This window comes from Caretta caretta, chromosome 12 (assembly GCF_965140235.1).
Source record: "Caretta caretta isolate rCarCar2 chromosome 12, rCarCar1.hap1, whole genome shotgun sequence".
NCBI lineage: Eukaryota > Metazoa > Chordata > Testudines > Cheloniidae > Caretta > Caretta caretta.
Window position 1 is genome coordinate 37,225,725 of NC_134217.1, and position 19,810 is coordinate 37,245,534.

The window sequence follows — 19,810 nt, forward strand, 5'->3', positions numbered from 1 at the left end:
ACTCAAATGGCCCATGTTTGAAAGTTTCCCCAGGTTTAAGTGTTCTTCTTTAAACTAAACAACCAAGATTGAATCATCAGGTACCATGACATCAGTTAGCGGTTTTTCTGTCATGAATACCACTGCTTCCTGTTGTTTCCCAATTCGACACTGTCCATGTGTGTGTGTATATACACACATAGCTAGACAGAGCCACCTTAGAGAACCTTTCAAATGCAAAACAAGAGAAACCTACCAGTGCTGCTTCCTGTCTGGGTGCTTTCTGAAATGCTCGTCTCTTTGCAGCAGTAGTGAAGCCGAGGAGCAGATCTGGAGCGCAGTGTGTTTAATTTATGAGCCACTCCATGCTAAAAGGATGAAAACATGGGACTTAAGTTATCCTGCCTGAAAGGTAAGAATGCACTTCAGCCCTTGCATGTCTGTGTGGCCTGCAGCATGCTCACCACTTGCTGTGTTGGGCAGAGTCAGAATGCAATGTAATGTTCTTGCTTCGTCAAGGGATTTTTTCCATTGGGCTAGAAAAATCTCCAGCAACCTCAAAATATTTAGCAGGGTGTAATTTACCTGGGAGCCACTATGGCTCAGAATCCACAATTGGGAATGTTCTGGGGACATCGCCTTTAAACTGGATAGGACTGTTGGTAGCAATGTACAATTTATAGCCATGCTGAGCAATCTATTGCCCCTCTCGGGGTTCCACAACCTCCTCCTTCTCCAAGGCAGAACTCCCATGACACAGGATCCAATCCTCCATCTTTTCCATCTCTCCCTTCAGAGAGGAGGTGCAGTCTTGTGCTTAAGGCACTGAACTGAGAGACAGGAGATGTGGGTTCTTTCCAGCTCTGCTGCCGACTCAGCCAAGTTAACCTGTGCCTCGGTTTCCCATCTGTAAAATGGGAATAGTGATCCTACTCTAGCCTATTTAGACTGTGAGTTCTTCAAGGCAAGGCCTGTCTCTTAATAAGCTTTAGTACAGCACCTAGCACAATGAGACGCCAATCTCAGCTGGAGCTTCCAGGTGCTATTGAAAACATTAATAATATCCATCAGCTCATGTCATCTTCCAAAGGGGGCAGGGCAGTTCTGTAGAGATAACAGGCCTTATGAAGAACAAGAAAACACTCTGCTAGTCTCTTTGCCCCCAAGAAGATTAAATGCTGGGTACAGCTACATGCTGGCAAACATGGTCTCCATAATTCAGGGTCAGTTACAGCCATTCCACACAAATAATCTGTGTGTGTATCTGATGTGTAATTGCCCCATGCCTCAGTTTCCTGCCTAGCAAAATTGTATCCTAGCTTAATAGCCCCAAGCCTGCCTCCTTCACACAGAGCCAGGCCACTCCTGGCTGCAAACTGAGCAGCAAGGGAGTTTACACAGAGCTGCCTCGGAGCCACTTCCCTCCAGAGCTGTATCTGCCTCTTTCTGTGGTGAGCCGTGTTTATTGTACTCCGCGTTTTCCCAGTGTGAGGGAGGGCACCCTGTGAAGCTGAGGCAGAGATGTTCTCTACATGCATGGGGAGTCGGTGGCCACGTGGGGATTAGGCCCTCATGATTTTTTGGCCACTCCGGGTTGGCGATGCAGGAATTGGCCAGCTGTGACTATGGGCAGAGGCATGGGCCCTGGCTACAGGCAGCAGATGCCTGGTGTTTGGAAAGCTGACTCAATGGTGAGTTTTATGGCTGCAATCACCCGGAGGTGTTGGAGGCTGAAGGAAAGCTGGAAAGCCGGCCGTTAGTGATTTATGTTTATGACTTGCTAAAACCACAGCTGGCAAGAGCCCGCAGTGCTTGTCGCATGTCCCGGGGGAACTGGCAGCCAGGCTGAGAGGCCAGGGACTGACGCATAGACTGGCTTGGAGCCCCCCTTGCCAGCCAACAGGACGGTGGGTTTAATGGGGAAGGGGAAGTGGCGCTCCCGCAGCTGTGGTGGGATATGTCACTGGCAAGGCTGATGCTCACACACTTCTGCTTTTGCAGACAAACCCACCCAGGAGGATGAGCTCAGCCGGTGGCTGCAGACGGCCCCTCTCCAGGGCTTCTCAGGAAAGGTGGTGACTCACTGTTCCCCTGGGGGGTGGAAAGGGCCTGTGAGGTCAGCCCCTGCCAGCTCCACACTACAGCTGGGATGAGACAGTTCCCTACAGGAAAGGCTTTAATGTTGCCAAGTGATTCCTGGATGGGGCTTCCACCCCTTCCTCTGGGAAATTGTTCCCCGTTGGACTGATCTTGCTGCTAGGGCATCTGCCCATGTGGTCGACTTCCTGCCCATCCCCCTCAGACTCCCCTGCGCAGCCCCTGCCAGGTGTCTGTACAAATGGGGGCTCTTTGTGAAGGGGCAATGTATCTCGTCCAGAGTTTGAACCCAGGGCCTGTGGAACCCCTGTAGCTGTGCCCTTCGCCCGATGAGCTTTGTGACAAAACCAAGGGGAGGGGAGCCAACGCCCATGCTTTGTCCACCAGGTGGCCGAGTCTGCCGGGGGCTCCTCTCGCCAGCTCCCATATGGAACGTGGGGATGAGGGTTTGTTCAGCCAGCTCCTCAGAGACGGCCACAGCAGCAATGAACCCCAGGCCAGCGGGAGGAAGCATCTCTCAGGAGCCCCAGAGAGGCAGGTAGCTCAGCTGCTAGGGGTGGGAGAATCCTATTTCTCAGAGGGACTATGCTGGCAGCCCTTGGCAGTGAACAGCTCTCAACAGCGACCCTTTCTGGCCAGCGGTTGGAGCAGAGCTCCAGATGGAGCTCAGATGGAGCACCCGTCCAGCTCTTCTTGGGTCAGAGATGGTCACCAAGACCCAGGCCCTGAGTTGGGGAGGCCTCTCTCCCCACTGTCTCTGAATGAACAGCTGCATGGGGGCTGCTCTGGGGAAGCTTGTTTGCAAAGCAGCAGCAAGCGCTCTAATGCACTCCGCTGTCTCAGTGGGTGAGTGCTGAATATTGCATCACCCATTAGCTTTTACAGCTGCTTGGCCAGGGGACTAGCCCCGTGCCAGGGAATGCTGTCAGCACTAATGCAGAGCCCGAGGGCTGAGCCCTGGAAAGCTGCTGCATCTCGGTCCCAGCAGGGCTCCGTGCACAGCTGGTATGTGCCAGTTCCCTCGGGCAGCAGCTCTGGGGAATGTGGCTTAAAAACTATCTCTCAGGAAGAAGCAGGGAAAAGCTGCCCCACTCCACACAGAACATACGGGTGATTTAGCCTGCCTTTGGAGCCAGTGCAGGTAAACAAATTGTTTTGTCAAGCGGCTGGCGAACAGCACGCCATACCACATGATCCAGCTCCCTGCAGCCAGCCTTGTACCTGCAGCCATGCAATGTAACCCAGCATGCCTTCTGCCCCCGGGAGGGCTAGTCCTCAACCCAGCGAATGTTTAACATACAAACGGTGCCGAGCCACAAAGTCCAAATGTGGAGTCAGAGCCAGATCTAAACCTTCCCAGAGTTTGAGAGGTTCCCATATGGTTTTCTAGGTCAGGTCGGTCATAGAGATGGACCCCCGGGTCCCACACGTTTGGATCTGGAGTCAGACTTCCCCATTCTTTGGGGATGTTTGGGTCCTGCCTCTCTGGCTGTAAACCCAGCAGGAGGGGAGATTTAAAGTACAGTCACATCTCAATCTAATCCCTAGCCCAGAAACTCCATGAGGATTTCAAATCTAAACTGAGATCCAGAGCTGGGCTTTGCAACTGGCCTCTCACTAAGGGGACATCTACACCTCAGTCCAGAGGCATGACCGCAGCACATGTAGACACACCAACACTAGCATTAATCCAGCTACTCAGGTACAACAGTAGTGAAACTGCAGCAATGTGGGCTTCAGCATGGCCTGTGCAAGCCATGGGACCCTGGGTAATAGGATCTGAAGTCCGTGCTGGCAGCTTCATTATTACAGGTTCTCAAGCTTGCTAGATCAAAGCCAGCTCGGGTATATCTACACATGCTGCCACCCCACCTCTGAGCAAAGTCTCTGCTACAGGCTGTCCTCTCCACTTGGAGAGGTGGGAGCTGGATCCCACCTTGTGCCTTGGGACCATCCTTCGATTTTGGCAAGAAAAAGACGGTAGTAGAGAAGAAGGGTTCCTAAATGAAAGAGAGACATCACCCTGCAGGGTGCTGCGGATATAGACGGGCAGAGGGTGCCCAGCGCAATAGTGAGCAAGTGACAGACCAAGCTTCCTTCAGAGGAGGCTGGGTGGGGAAGATGGAGACCCCCAGTGGGGGTCAGGGAGAAGGAATCCGTGTGGGGGCTGATGGAGGAAGATCAAGGAACATAGGTAGGGCCCTACCAAATTCACGACTGTGAAAAACATGTCGTGGGCTGTGAAATCTGATCTCCCCTGTGAAATCCGGCACACAGCCGGCGGCTCCTACCCTGTGCAGGACTCTAGCTGCTACTACCGGCTGGGGAGGGAGAGGGGGCAAGACCTCTTCTTCCCCTGCAGGAGCTGCTCTCCGGGCAGGTCAGACCCACCTCTGGGATCTCCCCTGGCTGCAGGAAGCCCAGTGGTTCCAGCTGCCACCTCCCCACCTGTGCGAGAGACTGCCAGGAAAACCAGACATATGATAATGCCCCCCCTCCCCCGTCATACCCTGCGGCCCTCTCTTCTGCCCTGCTAATGGTGGTGGTGCTGGCTTTAGAGCTGGGCGCCGGCCAGCAGCCTTCCCCTCTGGCTGCCCAGCTCTGAAGGCAGCGCTCCTGCCAGCAGCAAGGCAGAAGAGAGGGTGGCAATCCCATGACCCCCCCTACAATGCACTTGTGACCCTTCCCCCCACAACCGCATTTTGGGTTGGGACCCCCACAGTTACAACACCCTGAAATTTCAGATGTAAACAGCTGAAAATGTGAAATTGACTAATTTTAAATCCCCCGGCCATGAAATTGACCAAAATGGACTGAATTTAGTAGGGCCCTAACCATAAGGTGCACTGAGAATTAATCTTTGTGGGGCAAGTTTTGCTGAGGAAGGGGGGATGTTTAGTTCCAATCTACCCCTGCCCCCATTGTGCAGGGCAGAGGAGAGGCTGGGATTTGAGGGTCAGAGAAAGCAGGTGATAAGTGAGGCTCTAAGGAGGCTCCTGGGCTGGCTGGAGCAGCACACATGCTCCCACTGGCTTTAACTGGAGGAGAGCACTCAGTGCTGCTCAGGATCAGGCCCTCTGTAAATAACACTGGGCGGATGGAAAGGAGAAGTTCCCCCCTTCGCGGACTGGTCCCTGCTCAAGCACTGGCAGTTGCTGGAGCTACGTTTGCGAAGTGGCTGCCTGAGGGTGGCTTGCCCCCCAGCCCTGGCAGTCATGCGTGCCTGTCAGCTATTGATCCCGAGCAGCCCGCCAGTCTATCATCGTTAACAACTAGTGAGACGAGCTGCTTTAAATGGAATGGGCTCCGTAGCCCATTCCACCTCAGCGCTGTCCAACACAAAGCGGCAGGCCCTGGGCCAGAGGCAAGTCCGCTTTGCTGGTGGGAAACCTTCTAACGTTTGCTCATGAGACAAGAACCCTGCAGAGACACCCCCTCCCCCCCCCAGCAGTGGCTCACCCACCGCCACGGGAGCTCAGAGTCCCTGGGAAGGTGGGATCCAGGTCTGGAGTGGATCTTCGCAGTTGGGTCCCAGGGATTGGCCAACTGCCCCCATGCCTAGGATGTGTTCGGATCGATGGATCATGCATGGTCCCCCCATTACTGCAGTATCTAAGCACCTCGCAATCTTTACAGCTGGGGAACCGAGGCATAGAGAGGCTCTGTGACTTGTCCAAGGTCATGCAGGAAGTATGTGGCACAGCCAGGACTTAAACCCAGGTCTCCCAAGAGCCGGATCTGAACTCGGACAGTTCCTCTGGTTTAAATGGGCACGTGGTGGTCTCTGACGAGCACAGTTCCCCATTTGCGCTTCTAGTTTAGCTTCCACCTTGGGTGGCTTTTGGTTTGGGCTTGGCTGGAAGGTCCTGCCATGGCGACCCTGGAGGCAGACACCCTCCTCTCCTTCACAGAGGCCCTGATCCAAAGCCCGTGGAAAGACTCCCAAGGATTTCAGAAGGCTTCAGATCAGGCCTATGATGAGAACAGGGACCTATGAAGCTCCTCCATGGAACATACCACCACCCTGCCCTGAGGGGAGGAGAGCCAGGGGTAGGACAGGAGCTCTCTGGCTCCTGCAGTTCTTGTTCTTTCTACTGAGATGCCCAGTGAAATAGTCTGTTGTGCCCATGGCTTTTGCAGGGTGAACACTTGCCCCATGAGCACCTGGCCTGAGTCCACAAAGAGCCAGCAGATGGTAACTACTTCTGGTGCCCACCGGCCTGTACTGGTGTCCCAATGGCAGCCTTTCCTCACAGCCGACTCCATGAGCCCTACTGCCCCGCTGCTCGCCCCTCCCGTTCTGTAATGTGAGCCCCACAAGGTTTTGAAGCCCTGGGCCAGAGTCCTTTTACCCCTAGGTCATCCTTGGAAAAGTGTCTTGGTTTTCCTCTTGCATCCAACATGCATGTATAGGGAGCGGCATAAGGGCTCCTTTAAAGCCAGCCCCCCTATGCTACTGGTAGCATACTAAGCTGTGTGTTAAAGCCACGCCGACAGCACGGAGCTGGGCATCTCCCACACGGCCCGCGACACAGCTGGAGCCTCGCTGTTTATATCCATTGGGACACATCCACTAAACCCAAAGGCTCAGGCTGGGGACTTAGTGTGGGCATCATACAACCCGAGAAGGAGCATCGACGGCCCAGAGAGTACCCTGGTACATCCGCGCAGCTAGGCTCTGTGCAGCATCCTTGCCAGTGGGCCCTGCAGCCGGCCTGCGTGTGATGGCTTTTACAGCCGGGCAGACGGCTATTGAAAGGGTGGATGTGCTTGGTGCACAGGTCCCTCCTTGCGTGGGTTCCTTTAAGATCAGCCTAGCCGTGCATCTTACTGTGCACTGGAAAACGCAGAAGTGAAACCAGCTCACATCACTGAAAGGGAAGCTTCCTGTGGCTGCTGCTAGAAGGACCCAGTGCACTTGCCAGGGCAGTGCAGCGGGTAGGGGCATTTGAATCTCAAAACCATTGGCTCAGGGTTTGGTGCTGGGCACTAGATTCTGGTCTCCTGGACACCACTGTCAATCCAGGGTAACTTCCCCAATGCTAGAGTGGCTCTGAGTTTACATGGGTGTAACTAGAATTGGAACCTGGTCCTTCAAGCTACAGGGGGATCTTGGGCAGAGATGTGGTAGGGTGGGGCTCAGGGAGGTTAGTACTTGAGAAATGACGGCAATCCAGAGTGAATGAACCAAGGAGTTGTTTAGAGTGATTCCAGAGGGCGTTAGTTCCAGTCGTGCAAGGGGCTGCCCCCACTGGCTCCCCTGGGGAGTTCACAGGATTGGGGTCCTACATAAATGCTATGGGATGGAACCAGCTTAGGTGGAAGCCAGAAGAACATGTGCAACGAGCTGAGCTTGATAAGGCCATTGGAAGTCTCAGCCAGGGAGGGGTGGAAACCCCATTGCTTTGAGTAGTTTACAGTGGGACTGGACATAGCACTGGAGAATGTTCTGTAGCTGGCAGGACTGACCCTCCCTGGCCATGGTGCCCAACAGACCTTCCATCTCTCGTCTGATCCTGCAGTGGCATCCAGCTGTCTGCGGTGAAGCCCTCTGAGCTATCATGCTCTCCGTCACTGGCTGGGGGCCATTTGTGTTTCCTGGGTGTTTTGCAGCTCTGCGGCAGGGACAGGAAGTGAGTGCCCAGAGCCAGTCAACCCAGTGTCACAGCCCAAACAGTAAATAGCTTGAGCTGCAGGTCAGTGCCTCAGAGACTGATGCTCAGCAAGATCTGCCTTTAATGCAGCTTCTCTCAGCTCAAGGGGGAAAAGGGGTGAGTAACTAAAGAGGGATAGCTGCTGCTTCAGGCATTTCTCGTCTGAAAAGCCTGGGTGAAATTGCAATGGATCTAGAGCAGTGGTTCTCAAAGCTGGTCCGCTGCTTGTTCAGGGAAAGCCCCTGGCACGCCGGACCGGTTTGTTTACCTGCCGCGTCCGCAGGTTCAGCCGATCGCGGCTCCCACTGGCTGCGGTTTGCCACTCTAGGCCAATGGGGGCTGCGGGAAGCGGCGCGGGCCAAGGGACGTGCTGGCCGCCCTTCCCGCAGCCCCCATTGGCCTGGAGTGGCGAACCATGGCTAGTGGGAGCCGCGATCGGCCAAACCTGCAGACATGGCAGGTAAACAAACCGGTCCGGCACACCACGGGCTTTCCCTGAACAAGTGGCGTACTGTCCCAGCAGAATTTTCACTTCCCTTTTGCAAACCCTAGGAGAAGCTGCCTCCACATTCGGTGAACCATAGACACCAAAGACCCACTGGAACATCTAGCCCACCTCATCCAGTTCAGCACTGGCCCCAGTGAGCATTTTCTAGTGCATTGTCTGGTCTACACAGAAATGTCTCCACTGGTGGGACTTCCACCACCTCCCTGGGAGACTGTTCAAGTCTAACAGATCACACAGTTAGTTGTTTTCCCAGACAGTCACACTGATATCTTTCACCTGTCCGGCTGGGGGTAGCTTCTCCAGCTCCTAGTGCAAATGCTCTGCTCGGCCTTGCTAGTGGGGGGCAAGTTCTGCACCCATTGATGTTGGTGCCTGTTGACTTCAGCGGGAGTAGAATTAGGCCTTTCTGCTTTTGGCAATTCTCCCAGCTTCCACGATTACAACTGCGTCTGCAGGCGCCCGGGTCAGACCCCAGACCGCCCATGCTCTCACTCACACACCTACAGGCAACCCGCTGAGGCAACAAAGATTTCTCTCTCCTGATAACTGTGCCATTTGCGGTTACCTCCACCCACCACGCTCCGGTGTCTCACTTTTGAGATAAACCCTGAAAACAGAAAACTCCATGATGTGGTAGAGAGACCTTAGCAGCTCTTCCCACGGATACCAGGGGGCTGTATGGTCTTGCTGTGTGAGTCCTCCTTTGCTGTGTTTATTGTGACTCAGGAAGTGAGGTGTTTGGTGCACGCTGTGGAAAGGCTTGGGTTTGATCTCTTTTTTTTTTTAATGCCTGCTAGGTCATTTACTATGCACCAACTAAAGCAGGAACTGCAAGGAGTGGGGTAAGGGGAACTGTTTTGTGCTGCTAGAAAGACACGGGAATGACCTCGCTAACCTGTGCAGTGATGCCATCGTAGATGAAAGGAGTATTTAGTAACTGCCAGGGTTTGGCCTTGAAAGAGCGATTGCTGGGCTGAGAATTCAACCATCCCCATCAATCTGGTGACCAGCAGCAGCAGCTGCTCCTTGCAAGGAGTAAACCCAAAAAAGCAAACATGCCTCTGAACAGGCATCATCCACCTGAATATGAGAACCCCCACACACAACGACATGTGCAAAACCACACATGCAGACACACCTGAACAAAGACCCAAACAGGCACACCAGGTACAAATGAATGAACATGTACACAAACATGCGAACACGTATCGACACGTATCGACATGCATGGGATCATCACTGGTGGGGCAGCAGTACTTAAAGGCCACAAGCAGGGCTCAGGGCCCAGGGTGCCAGGTGCTGTACATACATGAAGACATGCACCAGCACATTCCAAACACATACATGACCGCCCAGAAAACCCCTCATAGATACCGGAATAAAAATAACACAGGGCATGGCTTTTCTTACTGAGGGTGCGGCAAGTATTTAGGAAAATGCTAGAAGTTGTGTTGCTCAATCCATCCCAGACCTGTAACCACAACTGTTCCGTTGACCAGGACCGGCTCTAGGCACAAGCAAAGCGAGCACTTCTTGGGGCGGCACATTTCCCGGGGTGGCGTTCCAGCCCCCCTTTTTTTTCGCAGCAGTTGCGCTCTCGGAGCTGCGCCACTTAGACGGGGCGAGGGTGCCACGCCCCTGGCCACAGCGGGAAGGGGAAGCTCCAGCCCCGGGATGCTGAGCTGCTAACTGGGGAGGAGAGGGCAAGTCCTGCAGAGGAGCTGGGGCTGGGCTGCCTTATGCCACCCCTTATATTGGGGCTTCTCTGTGCGGCCAGGCGGGGGAGGGGGTAAAGCCCCTGCAGGCGCTGGGAGAAGGTGACATCACTCCCTCCACTTCCAGCGCCGCCTGCGAGCCCCAGCCCCACCTGAGCTTGGGGCAGCAAAAGACCTAGAGCCGCCCCTGCTGTTGACGAGCCGGCCTGTATGTTTAGCTCAGGGCAGCAGTAAATACCGGATCATCAATTACCTGAAATACAGAGCGTTACAGCAGGGTTTTCAGCTACTTAGCAGGAAAGGTCCCTCTCTCTGGACACGGCTAATGTAAGAGCTTTCCCTGGTCCTTGGAGAAAAGTTTTCCAAAAATGTCTTTAATATTTATGATGGCAAAAGAGCTGCTTTCACTGCTGCTGATTTAATAGCCCCTCAGTGTGCGCCTGCCTCAAGATTTATTTTCTGGTCCATTTAACCCTCTCTTGTGGGGCAAATGCCCCACCCCCACCTCCTCTGTCTAGGTTTCCTCTGGCTTATTGCATGTAGACTTTGTTGTGGATTTCACCCACTGTGTCTATTTATATAGCACTGTGGTACCTGAGCACACTGTTCATTATTGTTAGTAGTGGTGAATATTTATAGCCCATCATTGTGCTGGGTGTTGTGCAGACTCGGAAAAGAGATGATCCCGGCCCGTAAGGGCTCACCTTCTAAAGACACAGGCAGGCACAGAGTAGGTGCCGTGGGGGATAATGTATAAGCAAATGAACCTGGTGAAGAACGGGCACTGTACTAATGGGCTTTAGTCACCCCATACCCCCACAAGGCAGGAAAGTGCTATCCCCATTGTACAACTGGGGAACTGGTTAGTCAGTGGCAGTGCTGAGAACTGTACTCTGATCTCCTAGGTCCCAGGCTAATGCCCTATCCACTAGAGAATCCTCCCCTCTGCTGGCCCATGAGGCTAGCTCCGAGAGATCCACTGGTCCCAGAAGACGTTAGAAGAAAAGGAGTACTTGTGGCACCTTAGAGACTAACCAATTTATTTGAGCATGAGCTTTCGTGAGCTACAGCTCACTTCACCGGATGCATACCGTGGAAACTGCAGCAGACTTTATATACACACAGAGATCATGAAACAATACCTCCTCCCACCCCACTGTGCTGCTGGTAATAGCTTATCTAAAGTGATCATCAAGTTGGGCCATTTCCAGCCTTGCAACAAAGCCCGTTGCCAACTGTGCCCACATATCTATTCAGGGGACACCATCACAGGGCCTAATAACATCAGCCACACTATCAGAGGCTCGTTCACCTGTTCATCCACCAATGTGATATATGCCATCATGTGCCAGCAATGCCCCTCTGCCATTTACATTGGTCAAACTGGACAGTCTCTACGTAAAAGAATAAATGGACACAAATCAGATGTCAAGAATTATAACATTCATAAACCAGTCGGAGAACACTTCAATCTCTCTGGTCACGCAATCACAGACATGAAGGTCGCTATCTTAAAACAAAAAAACTTCAAATCCAGACTCCAGCGAGAAACTGCTGAACTGAAATTCATTTGCAAATTGGATACTATTAATTTAGGCTTAAATAGAGACTGGGAGTGGCTAAGTCATTATGCAAGGTAGCCTATTTCCCCTTGTTCCCCCCCCCCCCCAGACATTCTGGTTAAACTTGGATTTAAACTTGGAGAGTGGTCAGTTTGGATGAGCTATTGCCAGCAGGAGAGTGAGTTTGTGTGTGTGTGTGAGTCCCCGGGAAAAAGGGGGTGAGAAAGCCTGGATTTGTGCTGGACATGGCCCACCTTGATTATCATGCACATTGTAGGGAGAGTGGTCACTTTGGATGAGCTATTACCAGCAGGATAGTGAGTTTGTGTGTGTGTTTTTTGGAGGGGGGTGAGGGGGTGAGAGAACCTGGATTTGTGCAGGAAATGGCCCACCTTGATTATCATGCACATTGTGTAGAGAGTTGTCACTTTGGATGGGCTATTACCAGCAGGAGAGTGAGTTTGTGTGGGGGGGGGTGGAGGGTGAGAAAACCTGGATTTGTGCTGGAAATGGCCCAACTTGATGATCACTTTAGATAAGCTATTACCAGCAGGACAGTGGGGTGGGAGGAGGTATTGTTTCATGATCTCTGTGTGTATATAAAGTCTGCTGCAGTTTCCACGGTATGCATCCGATGAAGTGAGCTGTAGCTCACGAAAGCTCATGCTCAAATAAATTGGTTAGTCTCTAAGGTGCCACAAGTACTCCTTTTCTTTTTGCGAATACAGACTAACACGGCTGTTACTCTGAAAGGAGACATTAGCTGATCCTTTTCATGCTGTTAGCCACCTCCATAAGGACACCCTAGCCACATAAGCCAATTCAGCAAGGCTCCCATGCCACCTCTGTAGCTGGAGTCACTGGGTTGATGCCCAGTTTCTATCTCCTTCTAGATAGTGTGCGCTCCTTCTGCCTGGAATAGCAGGTATTTGCTGTGGGGCCCTCACCAATGGACAGGCAGCGAGTGGAAGGCGCACTAACATTAACGACTCACCTTCCCCAAGCCCAGACACCGCTCCCTCCCTGGTTCTGCGTAAGCCCAAGAGCAAACAGTATGGTAGATAGTAAACATAGCCCGTTCCCCCCCCCCCCGCAACCTCTCTTTTTTCCTCAGACGAGCTTTCAGGCAAAACAAAATCCATCTCTTGCGTAAGACAGGGCTTTATCCTTAATTAAAAAGAGATTAAAAATATCAGTGTCTGCCTTCCTGCTTCAGGAGGGTTGAAATCGGTTTGTCTCGCTCTCTCCCTCCCTGCCCCACCCGCAAAGCAGTGCTTTTCCCTTGATTTAAAAAAAATAAAATAAATAAGCATATCTGGACTCAGGGCAGGGGGCCTCTGGGTCTCGGATGTTACCACCCCAGGGTGAGCTGGCCCTTTAAGAGGGCGAGGGCTGGGACTCACCTGTGCCAGGCTTTGCCCACCTCCCCAGGTAAGGGGAAGGACAGCTGGGGGTCATGTGACTGGACTGGGCCTGTTGGGGAATATAAGGGCAGCCTGTGGGCAGGGAGGGTCTCTCCCTAACTCCCAGGCAAAGGGCCTGGGACATCAGCTCAGACAGCTAGTATTTGGGGCCGGAGCCTGCTGGGAAGAGGGTGGGTAAGAACTCTCGTGATCTCTCAGGCAGAGGCCTGGGGGAGGGACCTGCTGGGTGGGAAGTCCTGATAAAGGACTGTGAGCCTGGAGGGAGGCATGAGAGGGGAAATTTAGGCAGGAGCCGGGCCCAAAGCCTGTTACGGTTACTATGATTTTGCTAACAGACTCTTCCCGCAGGGGGGTGAGGCAGCCACTCAAGGGGACGCAGGGAAGTGTTGCTCCCTCAGGGTGCTTGTTAGCGAAAGGCCGTGTTAGAAGAGGTGGGATTCCAATGAGAGCAGGGCTAGGCACACATTATATCTCTTGAGTTTTGCCTTCTTGCTAGATATAAAGAGCAAGGATTTGCTATGGGCTTGTCTGCTTTAGAAACCTGCCCCACTTAACTCCGCCTAGCCACAGCGGTGCACGCCCCTAATACAGGCACTTAAACTAGTTTTAGTCACACTTGCATATCTATGTCAGGGCTTTGCACAAGTGGGATGAGTTTGGTTTTTAGTTGCACTGGGGCAGGCTTTTCCAGGGCAGACCTGCGTCTGCGTGCTTCCTGATCCATCAGCTCTTCCCCCTCCCCAGCTGGCCAACCTGTCTTCGCCTACCCTTTCTCACAGCCTCTCCTAAGCAGCTGGGTTCGCTTTGAACGGCTGAAGCAAGGCTTCTCGAGGGGGGCTGAAGTGAGTCTGCTGCACCCTGCAATTCAGTGCTCCTCTCTCCAGCCTCTTCCTGGTTCAGGGGCACATCTTCTCTCACAGGCTTTGCTGGTAATTTTTAGCACCCCAGGGAGCTGCCAGCCCTCGGACCTCTAGAGACGTCCAAGCCCAGACGTCTGTGCAGTGTGACCATTCTGTTAGGTCTAATGATGCACGACAGACAAACTGCCCCATATCCCCAGTTTGTATCTAGCCCATGCACCCAATTACTGGCTCTTTGCTGAAGCCACGCGCACCCTTGGTGATGAGTGAATCTCAAAGGATTTGGCCGGCTCGCTGTGGGAGGCCTGAGAGCTCTACCTTCATCCTGGGGTTTGTTCAGCTGAATGGGGAGAATATCCAGTAGCCCTGTGAACACTTGAGACTGCTGCTGTTTTGGAATGAATGTCAAGCTCATGAAAGCAAAAACAGAAAGTGCTGGCTACAGGCAGCCATAGCACAAACAGAGCCCCAGACCCAGCTCTGCTGATGCATTTCGTTCCGGGCTTGCAGCACACCTGATATTCCAGACCTGGGCTCCTCCCAGCTCTGCCAGTGCCCTGCCGTCATGAGCTTCAGAATCCCTGGCTGCCCAGTCCTGTGCATCTCCTGAGACACCACCGGGGGCCGGGGGAGAAGACACCTCTCTGATGTGGGCAGATGTTCACTAGGGGTGAGACTGAGAACATCCAACTGAGCTGCATTTGGGTCCCAAGCAAGACTTGAACCTAGGGCCCAAAAATGAAAGGCTAATGGAAATCTTGGGACCACAGCAAATGTGTCATGTGGGGTAAATACAGCCCACAGCCAGTGCTGCTAAACCCCGGCCTGGTTATTGCTGGGATGGGGGTGGGGGCCAGCTCAGCAACTAGATTGGTGAACAGACTTCTCACCGGCTGGGTTCGGTGGCACATTAGGGAGAACCCTTCCTCAATCTCTAACAAACCACCATAATTTCCCAGCCCCAGTCCTTACTGGTGGGTCCCTCCACCTCTTTGCCTAACATCCCTGACATTGCGCACTCTTGGTTCCCTCCCCAAACCCATGACCCTTCTCTCCCATGTCCTCCTGCCTTCCAGGTGCTCATCCCTAACCTAGCACTCTCCTTCAGGCTGCCTTCCAAGTGCTCAGCATCCTCTGGTCAGAGGTGTCCTCTGTTAAAAACATCCCTAGGAACGAGGGTCATTCACTGATCAAATGCTTGTAGCAGAAAAAGGTATAGTCACGTGTGTCTTCAAAAACTCTGCACTGCTGACTCCCTTCATAACGGCATCTTACAAATGAAACCGCCACTGATCCCAGTGGCCTAGTGCAGGGTGAACAACGTTCTCTTTTCTTTAAACCACCTGCTGGAGCCCAGGACTTATTGGCTGCTGTCCGTGCTGGAGCAGCCAGGGTGGATCTTCGTTCAACAGCACGCTCTCTGGCTGTGGAAGGAGAGATGTGGATGGGCTCGGATAAGAATTCTGTCCAGTTGCCCTTTGGCTGGAATTTAGAATGATGCTGACTGAGGAAGGCAAAATCCTCTTTGCCTTTTGGGTAAAGATGAGTTAAAGTTTGGGAGGAGAGGGAAGTACTGGAAGGAGGAGCTTTAGTTACTGATCCTTCCCCCACCCCAAAAGACAATTTACAATATATTTTAAATTGTTTCCATCAGATGCGGGCCCCTTTCCCAGCTCTTAGACTCCTGGGCCCCTGGCTTATTCTCAGCATCACTCTGACTTATTCTCCTTGACTGAACAGCCTGGAAGACACAGCTTTTTAATTACTCTGTGTAGGTCAGTCCAGCAAGCAAACTGGTTGGGAAAAGCCTTAATTATACATCTCCTTCTGATCATGAGCCTATGTAAACTGAATCGCCATCCACCCACACAGGGGTGTGTGCACAACCCACTTCTGCCCAGTAGGGGGGACTCTTGAGACATCTTTGGCTGCAAATCTGGTTGTGCTGCAAACCACTGACACGTCCTTTATAAATCACTTTGCTCCTCTCCGTGCCATGTTAAGAGGAGCAGGGCTTCTTTCCAGGGTCGGAATCTAATCATAGGTCACTTTTACGGCGGCAGAGGAGTTCAGCGTGGCGCTGTGAGGTGCAGTTGGGCTGGGTGCACAGCAGAGCCCGTGTGTCCATACGGCCCAGTGGCTGAAGGACTTGAGCAGGGATCAACCTTATAGACAGCAGGCCTGCTGGCATCCTGCAGCACAGGACAGACACAACGTGGCCCCTGGGTACTTGGGGGCAGGCACAAGGGACTGATCCTAAACGCCGTCAGGAAACAGCAGGTTCACTGCACCGCGCTCCACTGCTAGGCTAGCCCAGAGCAGGGCAATGGAAATGATCAGGGGCTTCCATACGAGAGAGGCTGAAAGACTAGGGGCTGCTTAGTTTGGGGAGGAGATGGATTAGCGGGGATGCGATTGAGGTATCTAAAATATTGGCTAGTCCCATCACAGTCAGTCGAGTGCTTCTATGTATCCTCCTTTCTAAGACAAGGACAAGAAGGGCAGCCAGATACAGTAAAACACAACCTGTGGAACTCACTGCTGCAGGATAACACTGAAGCCAAGAGTCCAAGGGGATTAATAAAGGATTGGGTGTTTATTTCAACAGTAAGATGATCAGAAGTGATTAGAGCCAGATTCCAGAAGACTTCCAGCTTTGGGAGGTCTGGCTGGTGTTTAGCTCCCATCCGTGGTACTACAACTCCCAGTGGCCAATTCTTAATGTTGTTTTGTGTGCCACATAGAAATGATGAGCTGTACACTGAAAACCACACTCACCTTCCCCAGGGTCTTGTTCCATTATTTCCTAGCAAAATATGTCTGGGCTTCTGTGAGGGTTTTCCACCTGTCTCCTGGGTCACTTACAGTGGTTCGCACAACAACTGGACCTAAACGGAATTAAAACACAAATAAGGCGCTTTGCATGTTCTTGTCTTTTGTTGTTGTTGTTGTTTCTTTTGCTTTTTTGGTTGCATTTCTATTTATTTATTTATTTTTAGACTTGGTAGTGAGTAAGTCTGCTAAGGAGCTGAGAGGCACTGAAAAGTGTTATTGACAAACATACACATATCACTTTTCACAGCAGACTTACTCAGCCCCAGCAAGCTGGGGGACAAATTAAGCCCTGGATGGGAACATGGGTGGGGAGGCAGCGAAAGCCAGGGGCAATGGGGGAATGGATGGGGTGCCGGGGGAGGCGGCAGGGCCAGCAGTGATGTCGAGGGTAGTAAGCGTGGGGCCAGCACCCAAAGCTGGAGCCTACCGCCACATGCCCAGAGCCCACTGCCCCGCAGCTAGGAGCCCCAGCCCGCCGCCCCAGGGCTGAAGCCAGAAGTCTGAGCCCCACTGTCCCCAGGAAGGTGGGGAATTCACACCAGCTGCCTTCTCCTCTGGCATTCATGGCTCCACCAGGGGGCAGGGCCCAACCCCTGCTGGCAGACCCTGGGGAGGAGCTGCTGCTTCCCGCCCCCAATCACCACCCAGGAGCCTGTGGCCGCAAGAAAAGCCCCGGGTGGCTGTGTTTGAGAAACACTGCTTTAGAAGCTGGTCATCTTAATCTAAGGGGGAGTGCACTGGATTGGGAATCAGGGGATCTGGATTCTATTCCCAGCTCTATCCCTGCCTTGCTGGGTGACCTTGGGCATCTGGGCCTCTGGTTCCCGTCCCATCCTTTGTCTTGTGTATGTAAGATGTTCAGAGCAGGGGCTCTGTGTGTGGGGTGGTATGCTCAGCACAGTGGGGTCTTGCTGTCAGATGGGTCCTGTTGGTATTACTGTGTTACAAATCAATTAGGGCAGGAATTACTCTTAAAGGAGAATCGGAGTGGTAAGCGTGGGGCAGGCTTGGCTTCCAAGGGAGAGCAGCTGCTATGCTTTGTTTTCAGAAGCATCCCTGGCAAAACAGTCAATTGCGTTACAAGATGGGGAGGGAGAGTTTCCGCAAACTCCCCCATGCCTCTGTTCCCTCCCCCTCCCCATGAGCAGTCCCATCCCTAGCACGAGGTTTAATTAAAGAAGGGGGTGGGTGCACTAAAGCCTGGTCTGCACACGGCTTTTGTACCGGTATAACTGTCCTGAGCAGGGGTGTGACTTTCTGTTACCGAGCTGGTTAGATGGGCACAACCCCCTAGCGTGGACCCAGTTAGACCAGTACAAAGATGCCTTCCTATGCAGGGATAGCTATACCACTGTGAGCACCTCTGGCTGCGTTTGTACAGCCCCTAGCACAGCTGCGGGTGGGATCGTCTATGATGGAGGCCCCTATGTCTTATTGCAGTGCAAATAAATAATGTTCATTGGATCTCCTGCGAGGAAGGGCCCTAGAAATGCGCAGAGGATCAGAAAATGATCCGTTGCCTCCTGACTCTCCCCAGCCCTGCCCTCCCCCCCAGTTTATCTCCCAGCGAGCTGGGCTCCCCCAGATGGCCCTGACTCTCTCTCTCTTTCTCATCTCGCTCTCTCAGGCTTTAAATCGTGTGTGAGCAGTGGGAGCAGCCAGCCCCCCGTGGTGAACAGCAAACACCTGAGAGTCCCGGCCATTATCATCACACCTCCTACCCCCACGGGCATGACGCTGTCCAGAGACGCCAGGCAGTCAGGTGAAGATCCGGCGCGCAACAACTGCTGAGCCAGATGCTGTGAGAATAGGAGCAGCGCAGCACGCGAGGCGAGCAGCGGAGAGCGCATGAAAGAGCAGGCGCTGTTTCACAGGCACCGGGAACAGCTTGCATGGGAACCCATCTGTGCCGTGTGTTTTCCCCTGTCCCTTCCCCCTCTCTTTAACAGGGTTTATTAAAGATTCATTAATGGATCTGCACACACCGCACTACTGGGATTGTCACACTGCTCCGAACTCCAGCAAGCTGTGGCATGTTAAGTAATTAGCCAGGCAGCTCCTCTCAGGGAGTGATGGAGCAGATTGATGGCTGGGGTGGGGGAGACGGCCGCACTGCTGCATCACGGTGATTTGGAGGTGGCTTTTCCGGCGCGGGCCCAGACTGCAGCCTTCCCTTGGCCATTCAAATCACCATAAAAGGGCATGGCTGGGGCCGAAGCTAAATCAAGGGGCAGGTGCAGGGAGCATTCTCTGCCCTGGTCACCGAAATCCTTTCTGCGGCTCCTTAATAGATCGGGTTGTTCTCGTGGATCCTCCGTGCCATCAGTGAGGCAGCGGGATATGCGTCGCGTCCTGCCCTGATGGAAGCCGAGTGGCCCAAGTTTTGGCTGGGCTCACCATCCCGCAGGCTGGCTGGCAGGGTAGAAAGGTTCCGCTTTGAGTGCCAGATCGCTGCGGGGAAGACACTGAACGTTTTAGCGGCAGGCAACTGCTGTGCTGCAACCCATAGGCAAGGCTGGTGGCTCCCGATCTAGGAGAGGAGCGTGAGCTGGGATGGAAGGGACAGATCGCTGCCATCAGGTCGGAGAGGCCGGGTGCCAGCCCTCTCCTGGTGGCCAGGAGGTGAGCACTCCAGTGCTTGACATGGCAACATCTCACCAGAGCCCTGTGTTCATGGGAAGGACCAGGAAAACCTGACCTCGGCCCTGGCCGTCACCTGAATGGGGGTCGTCACAGGCCTTCAGCTGCATGAGCCCAGAGATGACAGGAGCGTCACAATGTTTTCTGTACCAAGTTCATGCTCCGGCATTTCTGATGTACCAAACCCAGGTGGCCAAAGGTGGGGGAATCCCAGCTAGGTTTGCAGGGAGGAGGGAGGTTTGGATCTATTTGAGGAGAGGCAGATGCAAGCCGCTGATGGGAATACAAGCCTGCCATCAGTTTCGGTGTATGGCAACCTTGCTTCCTTGATCACTTCTTTCAGCATGACCTGAGCATGTGCCCTGCTGCTCTGTGGGGATAGGTACCAGTAGCCCAAGGAAGAGCCCATCTGAGCTTCACAGAGTGGGGAGAGGAGGGAGCTCTTTTGTGTATCATAGAATCATAGAATATCCGGGTTGGAAGGGACCTCAGGAGGCATCTAGTCCAACCCCCTGTTCAAAGCAGGACCAATCCCC

The 19,810-nt window shown here is 53.2% G+C and overlaps 1 long non-coding RNA gene across 1 annotated transcript; it reads left to right on the forward strand.

Moving 5' to 3' along the window:
• Positions 1-290: 290 nt before the first annotated feature.
• On the forward strand, positions 291-18,343 carry LOC125620899 (uncharacterized). The gene is made up of 3 exons (XR_012664602.1): positions 291-391; positions 6,217-6,383; positions 18,262-18,343. It is a non-coding gene; the product is annotated as an uncharacterized LOC125620899 (long non-coding RNA).
• The last annotated feature ends 1,467 nt before the right edge of the window (positions 18,344-19,810 follow it).